The sequence below is a fragment of the Drosophila melanogaster genome, chromosome 2R (assembly GCF_000001215.4).
Source record: "Drosophila melanogaster chromosome 2R".
In the NCBI taxonomy this organism is placed as follows: Eukaryota; Metazoa; Arthropoda; class Insecta; order Diptera; family Drosophilidae; genus Drosophila; species Drosophila melanogaster.
In genome coordinates this window covers 9,929,967-9,950,611 of record NT_033778.4, presented here as the reverse complement: position 1 = coordinate 9,950,611, position 20,645 = coordinate 9,929,967, and the positions used below count along the sequence as shown (strand labels likewise).

At 41.7% G+C, this 20,645-nt stretch overlaps 1 protein-coding gene across 3 annotated transcripts in view, besides 1 other annotated feature; it reads left to right on the top strand.

Annotated features, from left to right (window-relative positions):
* The window catches only part of Mef2 (Myocyte enhancer factor 2), a 45,363-nt gene that overhangs the window by 8,247 nt on the left and 16,471 nt on the right, over positions 1-20,645 (top strand). Inside the window, exons 1-3 of one of the 3 annotated variants that reach the window (NM_001273912.1) lie at positions 5,848-7,699; positions 9,659-9,867; positions 16,235-16,293. The gene's annotated coding sequence lies outside the window, so the exon portion shown is untranslated. Of the gene's footprint in view, positions 1-5,847; positions 7,700-9,658; positions 9,868-16,234; positions 16,294-20,645 lie in introns of those variants that run through there. The other 2 variants (NM_206067.4, NM_001273913.2) reach the window with 2 other exon arrangements.
* Positions 4,986-5,116: a mobile genetic element.

Below are 20,645 nucleotides of genomic sequence, written 5' to 3'. Positions count from 1 at the left end.
AAATCGAAGATGCCGAGCGCGAGAGGTACGGAAAACATATAGTAAACACAGTTAATCCGACATCGGAATCAAATAAGAAATGAGTTTTTAAACAACATACATACATATGTATCTTCGGTAGCAGCAGCAGCAGCAAGCGTAAAAAAAATAACAAATAAGATGAAATATAATAAAAAATCTTAATCAAATACCGAAAAATGGTTACGCACAACAAGGCCTCCGAAAGAGCGAATGTGTGTGTGGATAGATTTGCGATGACAGAGGGAGGAGAAAAAATTGGAGGGGTGGGCATGATAAAGCAGCTAAGCAAATAAATCAATAATGAAAATATTAGAGGCGACAGGTTCACAAAGTGTTTTATATGATTTGTGGCCCACTGCTGTTGTCTCTTTCTGCGGTCTTTTTGACAACAATAAATACATATGTATATGCACATACACATATACATATATATATATGAAACACTGGAAATAATAGCTAAGAACAGCAAATAGAAGACAACCGGTTCTCAAGAGATTTCACGCGTGAGTCGTTAAACGTCAATTAAAGCTTAATGCGATGTCAAAAAAAAAAATTAACAGCAGAAATCGGAGGCTCAAGTTTTGTTTGTCCAACTTTTCGCTTGACACGTGAAACTGAAAATTTGCTGAAAGTTGCGCTTGCTCGATCAGTGATCGTTGGTACTCGAAATACGATGGTCCCCCTCTTTTCCGACACACCCCCTTCCCCACACTCAGTGATCGTGCGTTTTACTGTTAACAAATCGTGCACACGCTGATGTCATATACCTACCGCCTTCGCGCCTCTCGCTCTCAGAGGCTATCTCGTTCTTATCGCTGGTGTGATGTCATTATGCAGCCAGCTCGGATGCACTGAGAACAATGTCACCAGTGGTCATCGATCTGGAATTCTTCCACACGAGATTAGTTATTTTATCTATATAATATATATACATATAAACGGCTATGTGATATTTCTCAGTGTGATTGTGATTATTATTGCAAAACTCGCGAGCTCTCTCTCTCTCTCTGGGGATCTCGCCGTTTTCTCCCTCGCTCTTCTGATTGCTCTTCGAGCTTATTCTAATTGGATTGTGTGCGGTTGAAACCGGGAATTGTTGACTTTTTGTCATGTTTGTTTATCACTTTTGTCGCTTGCTCTGCTTGCGTTACAGTGGAGCAAGTTCCAGCAGTATAGATGATTTTATCGAGATATTCCTGTGGCCCGTATCACTTTCTCAGCTCGGTCTAGTTGTCCCACTAGCAATAAATGCTAATTTACAGCATTTGGAATTTACACGTGACTTCAACTAAAGTCGCCATCTCTTTCCGACATTTGGAAGTGTGTGTAGCTATGTTTATTAAATGAGTTGTTGTTCGGTTGTTCATCCATTGTTTACACCCTTTGTTATTGACTCTTAATATTACGCATACGACGCGTGTGATGAAAAAAAAACTATTTGCCAGGTGGTGTAATGAAAACACGCGTTATTCAATCCTCAAGATTGTTATGTATTTAGAGATCATTCTATTATTTGTTTTACCTTATTTACTATGTTTTTAAGCGAGTAGAAATGAGAATTCTTTTACAAAGTACAGACTGTTGGATTCCATATTTTAAACAAACAACGCCTCAAATCTGTTCTTATCTAATTTTCCTCAGATTTTCCTGGCATTGCACAACTTGTTTGCTGTGGAAGTTCATAAACTAATTAAACAGCAAGCCACGAGGGTTGAGAAAAAAAGAAATAGGCAAACGTTATTTGTTGTATCACCGAATTAGTTTAGTTTTCCTCGGTTTCCCGCCAATTTCCCTGGCATAATTGGCTATTCCACTTTGGCGGAAAAGAAACCCGAAAGCAATCAATTGTTTGTTTCAAAGGTTGCTTTAAATGTTATCCCCTGCATATTATCTACAAATTAAACAATTTGTGACGTGCTGGCTTTAATTGCCGGGGTTTACCGTGTTCATTATTTTTGCTAGCATGTTCCCTACGCTTTCTCTTCCTCCGCTTCGCGTGGTTAAATCTTCAAGGTCGCCAGCGACAGTGGGTGAAGATTGCATTGAACTTGAACCAAGGGGTTGGTCGAGGGTCGATTCGCTCACTGGCTGCCAACTGGGGGCGTGTTCTCTTTTGCTGGTCGCGGTGCGTGGCCAGCTCACACAGATACTCACGCACACACCGACTAAGACTGAGGACCACGAAACACTGAACTAGACCAAGAACACCCACACTTTCACTCAAAAAGTGCATACATACAGGCGCTCGAGCTGAAATCTCTGTTTTGTGTTTTGCACTCAACGCGCCTCGGCTATGCAATGGAATTTTCGAACCACCCACTCAACCAGCGACTACGTTTGTGTGTTTGCGTGTATGGCTGTGTGTCTGGGTAATGCATAAATTAATTGAATATTCAAATATTGCACTTTTTGTAGCCGAACGACTGACGTCAGTTGTGGGAACGGGGAAGTGGTTCAACTTTAAACTTTCCGTCTATATTTAGCATCTAAAATAAGAACAAACAGCGGAGAAAGTTTTTCTACAGCTCCTATAAATGGTTTTTTCTTTCTATTTTTTGCGCTTTTAGCGGCGTTTTAAAAGAGCAGTCGCGAAAGTGTTGCCTACTTTATGGCGCGCACTTTTGGGTGTTATTGGGGCCTAATGGCTTCAGCTTGTGTGCATTGTTGTGAGCCGAAGAGCGAGGATACCTATCATATCACTTGATTCAACATAGCCGCAAGCCGCAGTGGCAACAAAGGTAATGCCGCAAGACAACCGCAAATCCCATTTCCTGTGACATTTTCCCTGCGAACTGCAAGTGAAACTCAAAAATGCAACTGAAGCCAAAAGTCGAAGCTCATTACAAATGCAAAGCGCATTCCGCCTGCATTTGACAGCATTTACCAGGGGGCAGAGCCCTTTTGAAGTTAACCCCAACCTTTTTACTTCGACCCCAGTGCCCTCGCATCGAGTATTACATGTTCTGAAGTTATAGTAAATTGTAGCTTTAATGAATAACATTTCGTGAGGGGAATTTAGAAGTTCACAGCTTACATTGTGTGCATTGAGAAAGATAGATCGGATAAAATATCTAACTATAGGATTTGTATATTTTTGTGGATAATCTTTCCTTCGTTTAGTTCCTGCACCTTGTTGACTACCTTCCAACTTTATTTGTCAATTTGAAATTGCCGCCGCAAATCGAGAATGCAAAGCACAACATCGAATTCAAAGTCAGATTTTGCCACCTGTCAGGGCCAGGGATTACCACTGCATATCCCTTCAACACAATCCCAATCCCAATCCCATCTCCAAACCCACTCATATTCACATTCACATTCACCTGGGCACTACGGGCAGCTCGTTTCAAGGACATTTTGTATGCGTCAAATGGCGTAACGTGGTAGCCCCCTCCCTGCACACCTGTCCGTTCTAACTTGTTTGCATTTGAATGGGAAAAACTGGCCATAGCGAAAGTGAAGTTTTGCCGTCGAGTCACGACGTTTTGGCCATGGTCTATGACTATATTACCATTACTACCAACAACACTGAATACTGCATTTGCATTCTGAGTTATTCTTTTCGCTCTTGTCTGACTGTCGCAGCGGAAATTCTCCAACCCTTTCCCTCAGTTTTTTTTTCCCCGCCAATTGATTGACGCCGCACGCAGTTTGAATATTTGATGCCCTGGAAACGGCAAATAAATTGGTTTATCTAGCCAAAACACACAAATGTTATACTTGTTTTAGCCATAAAACTAAATTGCTAATTTTGTTGTTGCTCCTGCTCCTGTGCAGTGCGATTTTCGCGCTTCAATTTTCAATCTTCCATCTTCATAAATGGGCAAATTCGAAGGGTGCCAAGCACCTGATGTTACTACAGCATAGAATCGGGTTACCTACCTATCGGCTATATCTCTCTACGTACTTCTATGTATTTGTATGTGAAACATATTTCCTTTCCACATTTTCTGTGCGGTTTTGACAGGCAATGTAAGTTATTGGTTTTTAATGCGACTCTCGTGCGCGGAAAATGTGGAAAATGGGGGGGGGGGGGGTGTTGGGGTTGGAATTGTGGGTGTGTATGTTTCTGAAAGGCCCATCAATAACGATGATGGGTTGAAAAGAGGTATCAGAAGGCATATTATGTAAATATGCAAATTACACGTGAATTACCAAAACATATTGAATTATGTACATACATATTTCCATTTACGTGCAATTTAAACTAGATTATCTCTACATGCTGAAATTCATTTTTTATAACAAACGCTAACGCTTAAACAATATTTTCAAATACGCAGTAGAGTAGATTCCAGTTAAATGTATGTGCTATGTTGAAACTTTTTTCTTGTTTAACATTGGCTTTGCGGAATTATTTTAAAATCAATAAGTGTACAGTGAAGTTTGAAATTATGTAATCAAAAATGTTTGTAGTTATTCAGATTCGAAATTAATAGCCATTTCCATTGAATCGTGGGACTCAATTTGGTTGGAAAAGGATGGTGTGCCTTTGGTACTTTTGCTTACTTCAGTGAATTTATTACGTCAAATTGGTGGAGTTGTGGGTTAAGGGGCGGGCTTTAACCCTTTGGGTCCGATATTGTTAATGCTGTCGCAAGCTTCCAGTTCAATAGGGCGCAAAGCGAACATTCTCTCCGTATTTAATCATTTAACGCCTCATTAATTCATCACTTTCAATCAAATTTTACGCTCATATACGTTTTTCCATAGCCGTAAACGCAGGTGAGTATCTGTGTGAGTTTTACCTCACGGTGTTTGTGCGGTTGTAAGTGCGACCAGGTATCACTTCATTGGCCACAGTAACCCGCGATTAAATTGCCTTTTCCCACCGTTTCCCTCGCGATTTCCGCAGCGCGTAACTCATTGAGTTTTCGTTTAATTCTTTAACTTTTGCAGTGTATTTTTTAATGTCGATCCTTTCCCAAAATTCATTGCATATTTAGGGGCGCACTTCCATTGACTTTTTTTTTTTTTATATATTTATTTATTTAGAAGCGATGAATCAATACAATGCAATAACAGTAACATAACAGCGCAATTAACATATAAAAGATAAAACCAAACCTCTCACTAATCATGTGAGGACTTACAAACTTCCATTGACTGCATAACTTTGGTTCACGCGTTTATTGGCCACGTGACAAAATGGCTAAAGAGTGGTTTATATAAGCGTAGTAATTCGCAATCGAAAGGTGAAGGATTTGCGGGCATTTTACAATTGTAAGATTTTATTCCAAGCCGAAATAGAGAAAAAGCTGTTAGGCCTTTCGTACTAATAATAGTACTTGGCTAAAAGGATTTCCCGCCCGACAGTCAAATCGAAAATCGGACGTTTGGCATTCGTTATTTGCGGATTCTGCCAACTGAGCCAACACATTTCACTGGCTGCCTTCTGCTGTTTTAAAAATAACTCCTTGTTTTGTGGAATTCCATGGAAATCATGCACATCGGGAAATGTAAAAATATTGATGTTTTCAGTGCTAATTTTAACTGATACTCTGCGGCCGGCCATCGAGTGGGAAAATTAGCCTAGCCACCCCCAGAGAAACTAAACGCAACCAGTTAGGGATCCGCGGAGGATACTATATATACATAATACCCAGTGGATATTTTTGCGGGCCATGAGGTGTACGCTATGTGTGTGTGTGTGTGTGTGTGTGCGTATCTGTGTGGGAAGTGCTGCCCCTTGGCCCCTGGCCGTGGTTATATAAATAAGTGAACATTTATTTAAAAATCATCATCATCGCACTTCCAATTCCAATGCAGCAGCCACGCCGCACAGGCGGCCCCACGAAAACAGATGCTCAGAGTTTCCTTTCTTTTAGTTGAAGGAGATCGCCGGTCAAAGCAACAACACAGCACGAATGAACACTGAACAGAACAGAACAGAACAGAAGTCCGAAGGCGACCAAAATATGTGTACAATAACAAAGCAAATCAAAAACGAATGTGAACCAAAGCCCAAAAATAATACAATTCTAAAATATATCTCTCAGTGTGCGGCTGTGCGTCGCCGTGTGTGTGTGTGTGGCTTTTCGATTTATTTCCGACCGATCAGTCGGAATGAAGAGTTAAGAGCTTTATAAGCAATCCGCTCGAGCAGTCAAAACGCGCGCGCCATTTCGTCGTGCTCGGTAAATATCGGTCTGTCGATAACTTAGTTCAAATCAAATCAAAGTATAACAAGTTAACTAAATGCAATACAATATTTGCGAATAAGTGTTGCTTTTGTTATTACATTGTTTCGGGAAACATGTACAAATACCAATAGTGGGAGTGCGAGGGAGATATTTCAAATTTCGTTTAGAACATGAATAAAAAATATAAAAAGTCGTCTAAATGTGTTTGTCATATCAATGTCAATGGAAATGATGACATGAAGAAATATCATACTAATGGACATTATGTACATAACCCGATCGACTTGACTGGTGATAAGTACTGATTTATAGGTTCCAAATCGCTTTCATTAACCTGTTACATACTTATCAACGAATCAAGTACATATATACTTATACTCTAAGAGTTTTATTAGTTATTGCAAAGTTACACACTTTCACTGTCTCATAGTTCTCATTCCGGGAATTTTTCGTTTTCTATTGCTCCCGTGTTGAATACATAATTGGCCGCTTAATACGATTTGGCCATAATCTGATTAGCTTCCTCTTGGCAAAACATAAAAAGGCAAACAAAGTTCTTCGTGCAGCAAAGCCTCCTGCCCTATTTGGCATCCTTGAAGAGCCACCACAATCCAGCGGAAAAATCCTTTGTACACATACTCCCACACACCCGCAGTACTCAATCACTTCCATGAAAACGCCATTAAAACGCTTGGAGAGCGCTTTGGCGACGCTTAGCTCGAAAGCTCATCAAAAAGAGATTCTGCGGGGGATTCGACGAGGTCGGGGATTCCCCAGAGGATTGGGCTTTGGGGCCAGTCAAAAGATGATGTCTTCGCCTTGTTGGCGGCATTATTACCTTATTTCGGGTTACCTCTAATTTTAAAATGGCTCAAACGCAAACAAACAAATACAATATGAACCGAACTGAACCGTACAGAACAGAACAAAACGGATCCGAGCAAAACGAAACGGAAAAGCAGCAGAAGAAACAAAAAGCGTTTTTTATAGAACATTTATTTATAATTATACATTCTCGGTGTATATGCGATTTTCTGCGCCAGTAAAGTGAAGTGTAGGAAATATACACACGTCTATACCTCCTCGCACATATAGATTCTTGTACAATATTTTCATTTCCAATCCTCAATCCGAATCAATCGGCTCGCTTCGCCAGTGTCCGTGTCACATCGTAATATCGTTTCCATTCGACGACAATCGAAACAATCGCAATCGATCATCGGACGTGAGTGAAGCGGTGCCAATTAAATTTAATTTCATCCAGTAAAGTGCAATTCCGCTGTCATAAGTCGTGAAATTTCCCAAAATAAAGTGAAAACATCTGTTTGCGAAGAAAGAAAAAGAGTAATAAATAAAGAATTGGGAGAATTCAAAATGTTGAGTGAAGCCAGCAACATGTTGCTAGCAAGTGATGTGTCAGTTCGCCGCCAGAGGTCGTTCTGTAATACTCAGTCCGAAAGACGGCGCCAGTCGCACGATCGGCTGCTGTTTTACCGAATGCCCAACAGATGGCGCCAAGAGTGCCATCGGAAAATGTAAGCAAAAATTGAATATTTCTAACACTTAAGAGTGGAGCATGAAAACCCCTCGAGACTTTTCCCCGAAAGCAGCTTAGCATTAAAAGCTTATCAACTAATACCTCTGCTCTGGGCTAGGTTGGTTGCTAGCAATACAAAGGAAAAGAACTTAAGATGAGGTCGGATTTGAGGTTGACTGCGGGCTGAAGCTGTCATTCATTCACTTTGGATGGCGAGAGGAGAGCTCTTGAGCCATTTCCGTTTCCGCTGGGAAATTTAATATGCCTTCTAGTGCATTGGTTCCTCCCAATATTCTACTCTGCATTACCGGGTCCGGCGATTTTTTTACTGTGTCTAAAAATATTTGTTGTGCCCCTTTTTCGAGTTTACCAGCTACTCTTTTTCGCTTTGTGCAAATTTAATTCCTAGCCCTTAGTTATTATGGCTTATAAATTCCGTAAGATTAACGAGTTCCAGTACTTTTAGACTTCTATTTAAAAATTTCTACTTCTTCAAACCATTTTTTTTAAACGGGCCTTAAGTAAGGGAATAAAATTTGTCCTTCCCAAACACAAGTATAATATTTTTTTTTGAATAATTGAAAAGATTTATTAATTATTTATCCATTTTATAATTATGCCTCTATGTTGTTTGTTTTTCGTTATGTTGTTTCTAAATTGCAAAAAGTTGTTTATTTACGCAAATTTTTGTAGACTTTGGCCGGCAGCCAACAATTTCAAATTCTCAAAATTTGAAAAACTGAAAACGGCACGAAAAATTACGATAAATACAAAGAAAAAAATCCGTGACAATTCGGAATTTCAACTGAACGAATTCAATTCAAAACATAAATACGATTTAAAAACAATATCTTTTTGTAAAGAAATAAATATTTTCTGTATTCAAAAAGAATTATAAAGTACATTTTGACTTTTTGACACAGAAACAGAGAGTTTCAAAGTATACTTATATACATAAGTAAGTATATATGCGGAATCATGGTGTTGTGGGCGTCAGGGAATGTTGAAGGTATAGAAGATGTATGCCATCGATAGAAAACAAGGGGAAGGGAGGGGTAGCAAAAAGAATAAAACGAGGTGGGAAATGTGGAAAAATATTGAGGGGGAAATTTATGAGAGACAACTGCCAGCTGAATCTGTTTGATGTTTACTTTTTTTGTTTCTGTGTGATAACGACTTGTCAATACCCTAAAAGAAAAAGGATTAAATCCGAAATTTGAGACCCCATTTTTAAGTAGTCTTGCTATTAAAAAGCTTCCAAAAAGCCGGCCCTCTTAATTCGACTTTAAAGTACCAAGAACTTCACAGAGTGTGTTGGTGTTTTTTGAAGTTTTCATTTTTTTTGAAGTAGCCACAGGAGGTGGCAGTCTGAGGCACTCATAGGTAGCCATTTCACTGGAAATGCCATGGCAACGCAACAAAGAGAGCACCACAAGCACACGCTCCTCTCGGGGACCAATGATATACAGAAAGCTGATCAAGTCTATGGCAACCTGGGTGGATGGGGTATGTGAACATGGAGGAGCTGCCTCCGATTGTCTGCTGCTGGGGATGTGAATGTGGATGTGGCTGTTGCCGTTGTCGCTGAAGCATTTCATTAGCCACCCACGCACTCTGACACTCACAACCACAGCAAAGCGGCCCACAGATACAAATACAGATACAGATACTGCCGCAGAGATACTCCGTCTCTGTGTGGGCGATTGTTGAGCACAGCACGCGCGCATTTCCCTCAACACAAGAGAATCCTGCAAGTGACTGACTATCTGCCACCCCAAATGCCATCCCCATCGCCATTCCAAATGCCACCTTATCGATCCCCCGAAGCCCCCGACCTGTTGCATTTTGTGTAGGCTCGCCACAGCGGGGGACTCACGTTTGCGCACATTTCTTCTGAAAACGATGGAAAAGCACTTGTGCAATAGCTAATATATGTATATCCCCATTTTACTTACAGTTATACAACAAATCTCAGGTGAAAGCAGCAGTGTCAACGTCAATTCCAATTAACTGCATACAATAAGCCAATGTACAAATCCGTAATATAAGTGATCCACGCGAGTTCTCTAGGACTCTTTTTGGGTATTCACGGGATGCTCGTTTAACACTGGCCATAGTTTTTTTTTCGACGCGAATTACTGCAGGGACAGTTGGCTCCCATATAAAGTAAGTGTTAACTTTAACAGTTTATAATGCTCTGAACTATTATTACTGTGTTAGATGCCTTATAGAATACTTTTAAGTAAACACCTTTCTTTCGATCACTATATGACCATATTTTTTTATATTCAGACGCTTTAAAGCTCTAATATAAAATCTTTTACTTCTTACTTATGTAAGAAGTAAGTAGTACTATAAGTAAGTAGTATTATTTTGACTATGAAAGTGTAGATCTTCAAGAACTGGTATCAAATAATAATAATTCTAGTGTCTTTGCTGGTACATACTATTTACAGTATTCCTAGCGAAGTTTGATTGTATTACGAATCAATGTTTCATTTGGCATACGTATTGTGTGGACCGGTAAGAGCTGGTGCTGTACACAAAGTCGTATCCATTTCGGACCAGCTTTCTTGGCTCTCGACCGGATTCCTGGGCAGTCTGCGACTACGAATACCAGATCGGACCAGACCTACAACAACAGCTGCGTATGCGAGATGCGCACAGACACAGATGCACTGGCACTCGTATACACCGACAAGTATCCAATACTTTCAATTAACGTAAAACATTTTTGCCAAGAATGTTTCCTTCCCTTTGCCATGGAAACAGGGCGGAGAGGGGGGTGTTGGTTGGGAAATTTGTGGGGGAAACAAAAGCATTGTGTTACAAAGTTCCGTGCAGATATTGATGGTTTTGAATTGCCGAGCTCCAAGAAGCAACAGCATTTGCAGCTAATTAAGTACATATCTACAGAGCTTCCTCTGTGTGTCAGAATTTTTCCTCTGGCATCATATCGAACGTCATTGAATGGCGCCCCGTCCCGCTCTCTTCTTCGTTTAATATAACATTATATATTCAGGGGATCATCAAGTATTCAAGCACGCGTCGCCCAAATGTATACACATCGGCGTGCGTACATGTATGTATGTATCTATATACTTATACATGCATATACATGTACATATATCTCTATACGACGAACAGAGGGCCGGAAAAGTTCACCTGAAGATAAAATTTGTTGCAAACGCAGGGTGAGTTTTGTTTCTTTTCCTTTTTGTTTACGCTCGATAATTGCACTCGACGACCGCAATAAAGGAAAATTAAAGTTTCCCTTTGGCGGGCCACTCCGCCGTTTCCCCCATTTTCCGACCCCCTTTGACATTTGTGCAGTTTTGGCTTGACGTCGTCGTCGTCGACGTCCCGTTCTCTGTCATTTCATTTGCAGCTTTAAGTATTTTGGCCGCGGGCCAAAATGTTTTTCATGTCTTGTTGTCGCTATGCCACAGGCACAGTCACAGCCACACACTCTCACACACTGACACTCATACTCATCCACATCAACATTCACCGGCGGCAGGCGAGAGGGACAGTTAGTGATTAAGCGTGAAAATATCAGATCCATCCCATCCCCATCCCATGGGGTGGTACAGCAACCGCAACAGCGTCAAGAAAGAAAAATAAAACAAGAAACTGGCAAAAATTTTCTAGTTTTCTGCAACATTTTCTGCGACCGTTGGTCTCTGGTTTTCTAATTCGTTTTCTTCGCGTTTGGTTTTTTGGCAAGTGCTGTATGCAAATTAAAATTGTTTCAGCGCAGATAAAATGTAATGTGAAGAGGGCTGAGCCAAAAGAAATGAATTTAATTCAATTTGAAAGATCCGATTCAATTGCGGCGAAATGGAGCTTGTTTCGGTGCAGAAAACCCGAATTAATGGAAAAGGGGCAACGAAATGTTAGCTTAAAAGTTCATACTGATTCATTGGCAAAACAAAGAACAAATTTGAATAAATATTAGTTTTCACTCAAATGAACAATGTCTTGGAAAATATAATATAAAATGCTTTTTTTTAAAAAGATGTGAGCATTATGGGATTATTTATCTTTTTGATACTCTTGTGGAAAAGAAGGCAGAACCGCTGATTAAATCTTTTGTTTTTAATACATCATTTTAGGTGAGATATCATTTTATTTCAGATCATTCCAGATATTTAGATTAGACTTAGATCTTTAGGGATACTGAAGAAAACAAGCGAATTCAGAATGTTTTTCATTCCATTTGTTTTCTTTACCAATATCGCATAGCTCTGGATCATATATCGATCTGAGGCACACACATTCTGGCATTACGATTTCCATGTGCTTTTCCCCGCCGGGATTATCCAGCTTGCCTGCCAAGAAATACGAGCAAAGGGGCCAATACAACGATGTGGCCCCAACGTAAAGAAGATATATACACAGATATTTGTTTATACGGAATGTCAGTATAGCAAACACTGGCATCCTCTCGCTCGCTCCTTGCCCCTTCCCTTGTATTTGTAAATGTATCTGCATCTGTGTCGGCGTCTGTATCTGTATCTGTATCCGTATCCATCCATATGTGTATCTGCAGCTGCGCAATTGGCGACGACAGACATCAGGCGCTGTTAGCTGACATGGACAGCAACTGGTAGAGCGGACAATATAGGATACTATATAGAGGTGGAGGAGGAGGAGGAGGAATGGGGAGAGTGGAAGGGTGACATACCGCATGGGTCTTCATTTTGCAGTTACACATCGAGGCGCTTTCGTAACGCATTTTGGCAGCACCTGTCTTCCCCACCCTCGGTGTCCACCACCCCTTCCGCCCTGTCTCCTCCCCACAGAAGCAGCCATTGCAAAATCTTGTGTAGAAAGATCGGAAAATTTCGAAAGAGAATTGCCGAGGAAAACTGAAATTTAATCAGCAAACCCACACCGATGTAGTTTTGGCAGGGGCCCGAGCATAAGTGTGCGGAAGAAAGGTGTGGGGAAGACTCACACACGAGCACCCAAAGAGAGGGACCAAAGCAGCGCAACGTTATGTGGCCGCACACACACACACACACCAACGCAGATCGTAGAGAGAGGTGTGTAGAATGGGTGGAAAAGGGGGAAGACTGGCGATCGAGGCGAGCACTTTGTCTATATTTAGCCCGAAATGCAAATGGCGTCAGCGATCACGCACACACTCAATTGCACAGACAGGCGAGAGGTGGGTTCCACTGAGGTGAGTTTACGGTTTTTTGCGCATGCGCTCCTTCCCCACAGACCGCCATTTTGAATATCGCCGATCGCGATACAGAAAAACGAAAACACAGGAAAACGCAATGAGAGGAGAAAAATTCAAGCTAAAAACCTGTATAGATTTTAATAGATTTTTCCTCTTGGGCCATAACTAAATTTAAGATTTTGTTTTGGTTTTTGTTTAAATTTAACTTGTGAATGAACTGGCCAGCCGATCAGAGACAACAACAGGTCGCCACCCCCTTTAAGGCCCCCAAATATTATCAATTTTCTGCAAGCGCCAAGTAAACAATCGATTTGAGCTAAAAATGTTATTGGCCCGAGTTTTATTTTTACAGAAAGCGCACGGGCACGTGCCGTGTCTAAAATCGTTCAGAAAGCAGATATAGATATATAGCCATAGTCGTAGATGCGGTTATAGATATAGTTCTCTGCGTTTGCATCATTTCATCATAATCGCCGGTCTGTCCGCTCGTCTGTTTTGGTTGTTTCCATGTTTATACGGATTTGTGAGTTTATGCTTGCCTATTCTTATTGGTTTCTACATCTTCCTAATGCCCGGCTGTTTTGCATTACCGCTCGACTGGGTGGTCCAGAAATGCAGACAGATGATCTGCCCACCCATCGAAAAACGGAGGCCCGACTTGTCTGTGGATTTGTTTTGGCGGCGTCTTTTTTGGAAAACTTTTTAAATTTATTTGGAAATGTGGAAAATGAGTTGTTGTAGATGTTGGTATATTAGGCATTCAAATCTTAACCTTTTTAATTTAACCATAAACTGATTCACTTTGCAAAGAAACTTAAATAGCCTTTTTCTTTATTTAGTGTTCATAGTTTGGATGTGAGTTTAACGATCTCGTCAAAAAGTCCTATTGCCAATGACGATATTAAAAATTCGTATAGGACATTTCGATGGATTTCCTAGGCATCTCCTAATCTATATTTAGATGTCTCCGCCTTCCGACCAATTGTTTTTCTATACCATTTGGCCATGGTCTCAGCTGTGTAACCCCAAACCGAAAGTGACAAACAGCATTATTGAAAAATTATGATTTCTTGGGCATGTCCCCAAGGCGTGACGAAGATCGAGGGATACACATGTGCATGCAAAGGTGGGCTGGAGGGGGTGTGGCCGTGGCCAAAGGATTGTCTGTGCTCCGCGGTGCCCAGTTCCCGAGTGCATTCCTCCCTCCCCGCCGCGTTGATTTCAAGCGATCTCCGCTGGAAAAAAGCCACGTAGAGCACGCGTTGTGTGTGCAGGCAGAGATTTGCCATGGATTTACCCCTCGGCTTCGGTTCTACTCGGATATAGCTGCCCCGCTCAGTTTACTAATTGCTTCCGTTTGCCGATGCTACGGGTGCTACGAGTGCTACGGCTGCCCGAAGTTTTCAGGGGTCTAGAGACTCATTTTAATTGCATTTCTTTTAACGGTAACATCAGTGGCAGCAGTTTGCCCCCATCCCCCATCGCAGTCCCTCTTGGCTGCCTGTCAGTCTGGGCGACGGTCTGACGGTCTGATGGTCTGATGGTCTGATATTCTGATTCCCTGCCACGTCAATAACATTTGCGTACGGCAGAGATGCGTGTCGGTGAACCTGTCCATACATATGTATATGTGCGCACATGGGTGTGGGTGTTGAGGGGTTCTTCATATTTCCCAGCTCTAGACTCCTTTAATAAGTTTTCCTGCACTTAGTTGTTTACAAAAATCATGTTCTTTAACAAATGTTGTAAAGCCCCATTGGACTCCGCCTATGTCTATGGCTTTGTTGTAGTTTCGGAGGCTGAATAAGTTAAAAAATCTAAGGAAACATTGCGAGTACTTGCACGAAGATATAGACATATGTACATATGTGTATAGTATGTACTCACATAACCTACACTGAAGTGATACACATTTTGTGTTTTAAAACCAAAATTATTCATACCAAAAATGTTTGAATACATATTAAACGTTATTTAACATATTGGTATTCTTCTTTCAGTTTTAATATGGTTTTTTATATATTTTGTGTACTTTTAAGTAGTTTCATAATTTTTTCGCCGAGTGTATGAAAACCCATAAGATGCTTCTACATCGATGCGCCTTATGGTCGCTGCTGCCGCTTCGGTTGGCTTTAGGTGAGAAAGACAACAATAAAATGTGGCTGCAGGCTCCTAAACAGATACAGATACAGAAACAGAAACAACCGCACACGGATACGGGGCTCAAGTGGCTTGGGTGCCTCCATTCCGATGCCCAGACATTCTCGGCCAGAGAATCCGCAGTCGAGTAGAATGTTATGCTAGATATGCCATTTGACTTCTGGCTCGGCAACTGCAAATGCAATGGCAACCAGGAAACGACCTCGCCATCCAAATCAGCAGCTAAAGGATGCGCCCACTTGAGACCGGGCTCGCTATCGGTAATCCCGTCCATCCAGACCGGGGAAATGTGCCTCATTTGGCTTGGGATTTCCTGAGTATCTTTTATGCAACAAACATCTGATGGAAATTAGTTTGAGAAATAGTCCTCACGTTGCAAATGCTGATTCGATGAACAACATTTTGTTTTCTATAGGTCAGGGGTGTAAAGATTTTATTTCATCATTATTACTGGGATTATAGAACTCAATCTACTAAAACTTCAAAGATTATCTATATTTATAATCCAACATGGATCTTAATATAGTTACGTTCTTAGTTCCTTACATTGGCTACTAAATTAAACAAGAAGAACGCGCGGAATACTTTAGTAGATAGTTAAATAGCAATTCTTAATGGAAGTGCGAGGTTCTATATATCACTACCCAATCTCCCCCCGAGCAGCATCCCAAGTCGCTGCGTCACTTGTTGAGCCTTCAGATGGCTCACTGTTCCGCCACCCTACTCCTTGGATTCCCCACGCATCCAGTGGCTTTGTTTGCGGCTTCGACGAATGTCGCTTTGCATCAGCTTACAAGATTTATGGTATCCTTTCAACTTTAAACCCGCTCTGCTCACTTGTCGTCTGGGACTCACGCAGCAGCTTCTCGGTTATCCAACTCGTTATCTGAGTTCTTTTAGTCGATTTTTGCAGGGGGTATGCCGCACATGTGCGGACCCCGACTTTGCCACCGATTTCTGGGGCTTCTGGAGATTCTAGTGATTCTGGAGTTTCGGGGCGGGGGGCGCGAACGGCGCGATGCAGGAGGTCAACGTGGTACGCGTGTGCATTGAACTGAGCATCATAAATCGCTGGCGTCACGGACGCGTTTTCGCAGCTCGGAGTTTTGTCGTAAGCCGCCCCTTCCGCAGTGCCACCCAATTTTCTAATTTCCATTTTCGTATTTTTCCGCCTCTTTGCAGATCAATCTTTTGTACCTGTTGTGTCGACAAAATTGCTGAAAGCGAGCTCCCCGAAGAAGGTGAGTCCTTAGAACCTGTTTTGTTTTTCGGCTTGTTTCACCTTCTTATGAAGCACGTGCCTCGTATTATGAAGCTGGCCAACAAACACACACGCACTCGTGCGCAAGTTTGTGTTTGTGTGTGTCTGTGTGTGTGGGTGCAAGGCAAATATTTACACTCAATGGAACATAATAAAGACATTAGGGAAATATTGTGTTATGTGGGAGCATAACTCAGGTTCTGTGGGTGGAAATTGTATAAACTTATCAGGCCGCCGCCACCCCCTCGGGTTTTTCTTCTCCTCGATTTCTCTCCCGCTGTGTGTGAGTGTGTGTGTGTGTGTGCGTGCGGGACACTTTTCTTTATTGCTCTGCGAGTTGTCAATTTCCGTGTGTCTGCCTGTCTGCTTTCCCACCAGTTTTTCCCATCCCTCTCTCTCCAGCCAGGATGCTTGGTATTGTTTTCCACGAGCTCGGTTTTTGTTGGGTAGAAAAAAGGAGAAGGTAGTTTGGTTGTCGAGTGTTTACATTAGACTGCACATTAAACAGCAGTCGCTGCAGTTTTTTATAGGCAACAAGTTTCCTACTATACAATCTCGGGAATCACAATAAACAGTGTTTCGTAGTAATATTTAAAACAAATTTTCGGATGAATTTGTTGTTTACTTGACAAGGCAAGAAGCCATGACAGGACTAAGTTCTAAATTAACTTAAATTTTGTATTTTTAAATACTAGGACTTTATTAATTGTTTCTTGTTATTTTCGACCCTACTTAATCCCATGGATTCCAATTGTGATGCACGTTATTTTTAGCGTACTTTCCTCCCAAAAAGCGTTATAACAAGCTAAAATGTAACCTAAACCGCTTTTCAATGCCGTGAATTAGAGCAGCGGAGGCCAGCAGCTCACTCCCACTCAAAGTTTAGTTTTCCCCAGTACATGAATGTTTTAGTGTGTTCCCGAGTTTGCTTCAGTGTCAGCTGGGATATGCATAAATAACATTGATTGATATGCCACCCACTCGAAATTAGTTCGCTAGCTATTCCGAATGTTTCAAAATGATTACCCAACTCACTGTCGCTCGCCGAATGATATGACACTTAGTTGATACTAAAGCACACACTTTATAATTCTATCAATGGGCCAACTTATGAATGAATGCGAATTCAGTTTGGGGGAACTCAATTAGCTCACCTTGAATGTATGTCATCAGTTTCAATTATAAACCTTTTTGCAGCTCGTCCTTGCCCCAAAAAAAGAGTTCTCGCATTAAATATGTGCCATTTTCCCAAACCAGCTCGAAAGGAAAAGTGTGAGGAGTAAAGAGATAAAAAAAAAAAACAATTTGGTAACAAGGGAAAATGGTCAACGGTGACAGTTTTGCGGACGGCAGGTCGTTCAGTTCAGGATGTGTGCTAAAACAGTTGAAAAGTTTTCTATTTGCCGTGCCATGCTAATTGCACGTCGGGATGACAGTCGAATCCAATTAGAGGCCAGTTTTCGCATTCTAAGCCAGTCCAAATGGAAGGTTAGGCATCCGTTCTTCTTCGCTGGGAACTTATCAGTCATGCAAACAGAGAAATGCTTTCACCGTCGTATCTCGTATCCGAATCCGAATCCCTCGATCCTTCGCCCCGCAATGACACACGTGTTAAGGTGGAATTATTTGGGCTGACATCCAGAATCTGTAGCTAAAAGAGGCATCGCCTCTGCGTGGGCGTTTAGCATTGGGGAAAATTGATTAGATTAGGCAAAATTCGACGTTGTCGAAAAGGAGGAGCGGTAAGAGGAACAGTAGCGTACTTAAGCTGGCATTTAATCACATTTAAATTGCACTCAATGCCCGGGGAAATTGATTGAGATTTTTATGAATTAGGGAGCAAGTCGGAGACCTAAGCCCGTTTAAGTCGAGCAATTGAAATGTAATTAGGCAATGCTAATGGCGACACCTACCCCTCTCTTTTGGCAGAAAGTCGACCAGCTCCCCGGAGACTTTTCCGAGTCGAAATCACTTGAGCTGAACTGAACTTCAATTGCTTTTTTTTTCGGGGCCCAGCATTTGCATAATTGATACCACCGCAGACATTTTTCAATTTCGAAATCTCGACGAGCAATTAAAAAGATGTTTTTCCTGTAATTCCGTATGCTTACAACCCTCCGGATACACTTGGAGCTGTTCTACTGCTGGGTATCTGCAAGATGGGCATGGCACGAAGGGCAATTTGAATGAGATTTATGAAATTACCTACGCAGCGTTTACAAAAACATCATCGGCGGAGGGCAGTGGCGTGGAGATGAGTTTCACGTGGTTTGGCTTGTCTTGGCTTGGGGTACTCAAAGATCCCCCTGAAGAAACCCCTGCCAAGCAGTTAAAGTCGGACTCAACGCACATTGAGGCCGATGCTGCTGCTGCTGCTACTGCCGCAGATGCCGCATGTTGCACATGTGTTGAGTGCATGCAACATGCAGCATCAACCGTACGGCGCACAGCATCGGGGTACATGGTCATGCGCAAATCGCCGGGCGGCGTTTATTGAATTAAGACTGTCGACGACTGTTTGCAGTTGGCAGTTGTCGCACCCAGTGGAAGCGTTAAAAGTCACAAGGACACTGCAAACGGGAATCAGAATGGAAATGGAAATGGAAATGGGAATGGTAATGGGAGTGGAAGTGAGAAAGGGATCTTCGGATATACACACATGGATCGTTTGCTGCTGGGTTCGGTTCTCAAAATGCAACATTGTGGCGCCGCCGAGAGGCGAGGGCCATAAAACGGGTAACTTGGTCGCGCTGCACTTGGTATCGGTTATGCGTGATTTTTACAGAATCCATTCACTCGACGGGGCGGAGCAATATCTGCGGCATCTGGCATTCGCATATTACTCGGAAAGTCACGTTAAAGTTGCGTCCACTTAACTGCAACTGCAATATGGGCATTCCTTAAGATTTCACCTCCCTTAATGTCCTTTTGTCTGTGTTTTAACTATCACTCCAGTTATTAAATCGCAACTTACAGTAAACAAGAAAATCTTTTAATATATTTTCTTATTGATTTAAATGCCATATGGTAATGGCTAATCACTAAAATTCTCGCTATTGGAAATATTTTTATTATGTATAAATAGACGCAAAATCATTTCCTATATGGGTTAGAACTATAGATGGCTGGAAAGTAGCCACAGCTTTTATTTGCCTCCCAGATGTGGACTAATCACATACAACGTTCCCAATTTTCCTGCTTTTATAAAAGTCGATTTTTGTAATAAACTCTATTGGGATCAAGTTGGGGTACATGTATCCCTACTTTATTATCTTTTCGCCTACATAACCTGCATAATAGAGCGTGTTTAAGGTAAATAATATCTCGCTTAACGCAACAATAGACAGGGTCTGGGTCACAGGGCTTTGGATCCCACTTGGCTGGCTGGCGGTCCGATTCACAAATTAAGCCCCAACTTCAGCCATACAACTACTTTACCTCTGTCTGAATAGGCAATCATCAATCGAGCAGAAACAATGAATCGTTGGTTGCCGCACACCCTAGGATCCTACGGGTCCTACTCTTTGTCCCTTCCGATTCCTTCCTGTTTGTTTTGTGTACCCGCCAGCAGACGAATTACAGGATATGTTGTATGTTGTATCGCACAAAATTAGGTAACAAATGAAAAAAGGATTTACGCTTTATTTTTTCTGAATCAAGTTCAACATTCTAGTTTACGTTCACATCGGAGCTAAGAAGCTAAACAGCTGTCACAATTCCAAAGTTAATATAACCTATTAAAAATGAAATTAATTTTAATGATAGTTATATCATACTTCGCGTTTCTAAAAGGCGTAACCACAGCCAGTAAGTATGCCCCATCTTTTGTAACAGGGTATCGAGTATATACTTACCTTTTTTTCTACTGCCAAACGCAGGTCAACAAAGTTTTTATTAAGCTGCGTCGAAGGGGAAAACTAATGGTGGGTGGGTGTTTATAGAGAGGATCCAGTGGCAAGGACAAATAAATAAAATACACACAAAAAAAAAACCAGATAGTGGGCAAAGCGGGAGGGGAGAGGTCCTGGCAGGGCAGGGAGATACGGATACAAAGGAAAACGGAAACCAAAGCGATGTTTAGCAGGGGTGTAGTTAATGGGGGTGGTGAAGTGGGGGATAATTAACATTTATGGGAGGTTGCCAGAGCGGGACAACAAGCTCGGCGAGGGAACTAACTGTAACTGTTGCTGATTGATCAAGTGTGTGGGTGAGTGTGCGTGTGTGTGTGTCTGGCTGGGGCACAAACAAAAACCATATGTTTCTCGTTCGACTCCCGCACGCACTCACTCACAAACCGAATTACTCACTCACCCCCACCAGCCCCACACTCTA